This window comes from Ixodes scapularis, unplaced genomic scaffold, assembly GCF_016920785.2.
Source record: "Ixodes scapularis isolate PalLabHiFi unplaced genomic scaffold, ASM1692078v2 PGA_scaffold6__148_contigs__length_123643588, whole genome shotgun sequence".
NCBI lineage: Eukaryota > Metazoa > Arthropoda > Arachnida > Ixodida > Ixodidae > Ixodes > Ixodes scapularis.
In genome coordinates this window covers 16,017,663-16,023,644 of record NW_024609881.1, presented here as the reverse complement: position 1 = coordinate 16,023,644, position 5,982 = coordinate 16,017,663, and the positions used below count along the sequence as shown (strand labels likewise).

At 48.4% G+C, this 5,982-nt stretch overlaps 1 pseudogene; it reads left to right on the top strand.

Annotated features, from left to right (window-relative positions):
* The first annotated feature begins 682 nt into the window (after positions 1-682).
* Positions 683-5,982, top strand: LOC121838388 (annotated as a pseudogene).

Here is a 5,982-nt window from a genome sequence, read left to right as displayed (position 1 = left end):
GCATTCGTGGCTAACAAGGAAGCAACTTTCGTTACGGCGACTGGGACAAATAAAGCAGTGCCATAAGCCCTTCATTTGTATCTATCATTTATAAAAAATGTATATCGCCGCTTTGGTTCTTTATGTTGTGATGTTCAGTTACCATAAGCTGTCTAAGGTGTCACAGTATTGCGGTACAAGTTGTATTCTTGATATATACTTTTTTTGCTAGGACATCTACTCCAATATCTAGCAAGATAAAATTTTCTAATGGTATTTGTAAGTCAGTAGTGAAATGTATTTGAAATTATCGATTCTATTTCAAGATCTTCCTTGTCGTACGCATTGCGCTGCATATCGTTTCAAAAATTATCATTTTTGTAGCGTGAGCTACACTGGCCGAGGTTGAGCAGTTTCGCGTGGGTATCATGAGCCGCGCTCCGTGCTGCGCAAGCGCGAGCAGCAGTGACGTCACACGGCGCACAGCCATTGCGAGCGCCTCGCCGATCTTCGCATCCCAGAGGAGTGACGTCATAGCCGCGACAGACGCGAGCAGACGCCGAGGGAAGCTCTACAGACGCTAGTTTACGCCCGTGGAGTGTACATGATGGGACGCTAGGACGCCGCTTCACGTCACCCTTAAATGGTCGCGTCTCGCGGACGCTATCGGAAGCGCTTCTTCTGTGGTCGCGTCTCGTGAACGCTACAGCTCCCCCTGGCCGAGAGAAACAGACCTATAGCCCTGGAGAAAGAGAGCGAAATTGCTCCTCAGCGGCGCAGAAGAGCGGCGATGCTTAGCTCATCGGATCCCGAAGTAGTTGCGCGGCAATTCGCGGTTGAGCGTAGGAAGACCGAACTTAAGAAGGCTAAACGTGCTGCGGAGACATCGGAGCAAAGGGAGGAACGTCTAGCAAAGTGGCGTCGCAAGGAGGCTGAGCGACGTGCGCGACCACCTCAGTAGCAGCAACAACAAGACTCCGTCGATGACGTCAAGGCTCGCCGATTGACTGACTATACGGTGAAACTTAGCGAAAGCGCCAGTGCGACTCGGACCTTCGAGACGGACTTCGTAAACAATCCGTTTGAATATGTGTGCGACGTGTGTGAAAGACTGTGGCACATGAAAGACTTGACGCCGGTAAGTAGTGCCAGGCCTGAGGGTGTCACATAATGCGTATACCGTGTGTGTGTGTGTTATTGAAGCAGCAGTAAGCATAATAATCAAGCTAATCCTAGACAACCAGGAAAGCTAAGAATAACCAGCTGAACCTAAGCTCACGCTACGTATATCGTGCTGAGCTAAGCCACGGGAATTTTTTTTAATTCAAGTTAAACGATGAAGGCAATGATTAGTCTAAGGTGTCACAGTGTCTACTTGCAAAATCTGCAACATGGCCTCGGCAAACCACAAACAAGAAAAATAATTTAAAAAAAGAAAATGAAAAAAAAAAAAAAAAAGCTGCTTGAAGAATGGCTGTTCGAGAACTCGGGCGCTAGCTTTAAATTATTTCGTCAACTTCAACTTTTATTTATTTATGTTTTACGAGACCACAGTGTCTGGAAAAATGTGTTACGAAATTCGCGCTGTATTAAATCTTTGACATGCATGGAGGGGAAAAGCGTTCGGTTTTCCTGAAAACTATTGTTTTTTGAGGACTCAATTTCTAGGAACTTCATCTTTCACAAGTAGACTGTGATGTGCGCGGCATTATGCGGCTTGGAACGTGCACGTGCCGTGCACTTGCCACGCAACAGTGTCTGGGATAAGGTGATACGAAATACACTCTGTATTGCATTTCTGGCATGTATGGAAAATAGCGGCGTTCGACTCTTCCGAAAACAATTTTTTCTGAGGAATTCAATGTCTAGGAATTTCAGCTTTACTAATTAGACTATGGTTACGTTTACATGAATGCGAGCGTAGCGCATTGAATCGAGCAGGGACCGACCGCACGCAGCCTGTCTTCCTGCCTTTCCTCTCCTACCCATTTGCTACCAGTAAAAATAGTTAAATCTTGATTCGATTCGGGTGTAGGCCCGTTTGTCATGTGCGCATTTGTCATAGGCCAACTGGTAGAGGCTCGTTCGTCACAGGGGAACATTTGTCATAGGGTATTTTGTCACGAGGAAAGTTTGTCACTCTGCGAACCGGATATTCGAATTTGCCCAACTTACATCCACTCGGCTTTGCATGCAATAAAGATTAGTACGCTACATTTCATTTTTACTGAAAAGAGGGAACGTCTAAATAAGGCATTGTTGTACTTAGAAAACGACAGGTTTACTGAGCGAATAAAAACAAATTAAAAAGCGGTATTCCGAGTTGCCGCGCCCTCAAGGTTTCAACCAGCGTAGCGGCTCGCAATAATCTGAAAAGCACTACTAAACAGCTCTACGTCTTCGGATTCGCGAAATGTGGAGTCATATTTGTGTAATCTTAATTTAAACAGCAGCTGATACCGAAACCGAAACTTAGGTTGTGTCACGCAACATTGGTCTCGTGTCGTCAGAGTCATGACACGTCACGTCGAACCACGTGGTCTTGTGACGTTCGTGGAAGCGAGGGACAAGACACGCGTCGCGGGCAGGTGTTGCGCGGGCAGGTCGCTTCGCATGGCATGGACGGTGACGGCTCCGGGTGAGAGGGGGAAGTGGAGGAGACGAAAGAGGAGAGTGAGAGCGGAGAAACAGACCGATAAGCGCGCAGGGCAGCGCAAACTAGCGCATCCGCGTTACCGTGATCACGTGGACGCCGTTGAGCCAACGCCGGGAGCAGAAACTCATGACGTCATCGTTCAATTTCGATCTGAGAAGTAAAAACAAACAAAACGTGAGAATGACGTAGTCATGCCTCTGACGTAGTGGCTCAATGTCGGCTGCTCCAACTCCGTGGCATTGACTGCGCTGATGATTGCGCCTCGCGTCGCACGCTAGAGTTGGCAGATTTCGGCGACTTGGCTCGCTTGAATGTTTGCTGGCCACTTTATTAAATATATAAACAAAATTAGATCGTTATATTTGACATGGGGTTTTTCTATATGATACTGAAGAGGGCTACATAGTTTTCTAAATATCAAAAATGAAGCGGAGTTTCCCTTTAAGGTTGTTATTGCCTCTTTCGACAGGCGGTCATTCGAGCGGAGGAGGGCGGTTGTAGTAGTAGTTAATTGATTTATCTGTTTTTCGCTATGATTGATAGAAATTTGTACTCTAGTTTAAAAGAGGCCTCCAGGAGAACGTTTTGCCAAGCCGCACGGTCGTGTTCATCAAGGTTTGTCGTAGCGGGAGGGAGGGAGAGGGTTAATCCTTTTGGTGTGATTCCTGCCTTTAGGTACATCTGCAGCGTTGATTGATGAAGCTCGTGCCTGATTCGCTTATCGGATAACTTTCGTAGTTTTAGAAATAAGGCACTGTAATTCTGAGTGGGGGAACCGGACTCACCGATTCGTGGTCAATCTTCCTTTGGGCGGGGACTTGGAGCAGCTGCCCTGCGGAGGTTGTACTGTCTCATAGCGCTTCTCTGTCGTAGGGGTAACTGGGGCGTCATACTCTCGGCGAGCGTCGGGTACCCGTCGGCGGTCGGGGGGTGATGGGGATGTTCTACGGAGCTCTGCACCGGAACGCTAGGGCGCAGATGTTCTTGGTTCTCGGGGCGGGTGCCATATTGTCTTGGGGAAGTTGGGTTGCACTGCTGGAACGTGTGGTCATCCCTCAAGAAGCTCTTCCTCTGTCGCAAGTTGACATCGAACGACTGCGGCGTCCTTGGCATGGTGGATGTTGACTGTGTGCCACAGTGAACTGTGTTGGGCGAAGTATGGCTTCCCGTGTCGGCCGCATCGGGAGTTCCGATAGTTGGCGGGGTGTCGCCCCATCCTGTTGGTTCTTGGTTGACGTTTTTCATGATGACCTGTTGATAATGAAGTGCCAGAAGGGCTACATCCTCAAAACTTGGGTGGAGACCATCGGCTGCAAGGACGCGTCGCGCTCGCAGCTCCGAGAAGGCGTGGTGAGTGTAGAAGGTGCCCGAGTCAACAGACTTTGCTCACTTCGATGTTGAATTTGGTGACTTGCTTGTTAAACCACCATACAAAATGGTGGTTCAAAAAGCGCCGGCGGCGGTTCGCACTGCGGGGCAAGACGAGGCCGATGTAGATATGTGTCCAATCTCTGGTCTCGTTGCTCGAATGTAGCTCAGGAGCTCGTAGAAGTGTTCCAGGCTTGCTTGGGCGCCGTCCTTGGCGAGGTCGTCGGTTCCAATGCGCAGTATTAAAGTGCGGACAGTCTCTGGCACATGTTCTAAAAGCTGCATCACGTCTGAGAAGCGGCCGCCGCTGTACGTTATAAATGCGGGGGCCTCGCTGGAGTACGCGTTGAAGTGTTGATGTATATTTTGCTTTCGAGTCTCCAATGATTGCGGTCGTGATCGAGCAGTTGGGGTACTTCATAGATAGACGCTCCGCAGTGCGGGGGCCGGTAGCCATTGTTAAATGCAGGTGAGGCAGAGTAGCTTGAGAACAATGGACCGGGAAAATGTAATAAGTCAGGGATCCGTACTTACGGAGTTGCTATGCTAGGAGTTTAGTGTATGTATTACGACAGTTTCGCCGAGAGGCTGGGCTTCATCAGGAGATGGCATATATGTGAGGGCACCAGACTGCGCAAAGCAGGAAGCGGCCAATGGGGCGAGGAGGACGTGACGTCACGAAAAATAAAAGTAAAAAGACATGAAAAAAAAACATATTACAACAAAATTAAACACCCGGAAAAAAAAAAGTTTTATTTGAGCGCGCTCCCACGTTAGGGCGGCGGGCTTCAAAGCTAAAGAGGCGTATATGAGATCTCCGACACTGCGGTGGGTACAATAGGTCATAAACGGACGGCACAGGCTCTGGAACATCATCTTCGGTACTAATTGCCCGTAAGCCGATGTTGGCGTCCGTCTCCGCGACGGTCACCCCGCGTCCCCTCGCGCGCCGCACGCCACAGAAGAGAGGGGAACAAGGAGCAGATCGCGGGGCACGGGGGGCGCAGGGGAGGGCGGGGCGAATGACCCCGGATAGTTGTAAAGCCGTCGTCGTACCGGAGAGTGAAGTAAAAATAAAAATTGAAAACACAAAACATTAAAGTAAAACTTAAAATAAATACAAATAAATACGCATGCAGAGGGTCAAGACCGAGTAACGTTGTGTGCAGCAGGACAGCATAGCGCGGAAGGCGCAAATTTGCTTCGTTTTTCAATAAAAAGAAAATTTAATATTAGCAGATCTCGCATATGAGTGGGGTAGACCGACGAAAGGGACGCAGCGTGCACAGAAGCGCGTGTGGAAAGCTCACTGTTTCGTACACACACACACACACACAAAAAAAAATAATGGTCCAATTCCACCAGCAAATAGAGTGCCACTTGGTCAGGGAGAGCATTGGTGTTCCCTGTTAATTCTTAGACAACGTTTTAATCGCGGCAAGTGTTCCTGGATTTTCATTAATTCCGTAATCGATCGTGTTGAATCGGTATATCAGATACGATTCGCGCTGCTCCCGTTCGCGGTCTGACTTAAATCCGGTTACAAGGTCTCACTTTTCAAGTCCCGCTTGAGGAAGAAGGGTCCCCCTTCGAAACGTCGCGGTTTCTGTATGAATTATACATGTTCAATTAAATCGTCCAAGTTTGTTTGACCCTTCGGTAGCATCTACTTTTGCGAATGGATGAGATTGCCTGTAACTTAAATTATATGACAACGGTTTGAAGAATCGTGAAATCCAATTTGTGTATGCTCATGTGACCTACCTCATGCTGCAGCAAGCCACTTTAAGAACCAATACCAACTACATAAGTTGCAGAGCAACAAGTACACATCAGCGAAGTGGATTTTTTTTTGCGCAACAGGACATGGCAAGACTACCTGCGATGGAATGGGGGGTCATGTTAAACACCAGGCAAAGTTTTACAACCTACGACAGCCTACCACGTCGGTGATCAAGTCGCCGTCATAGAAGGTTGCC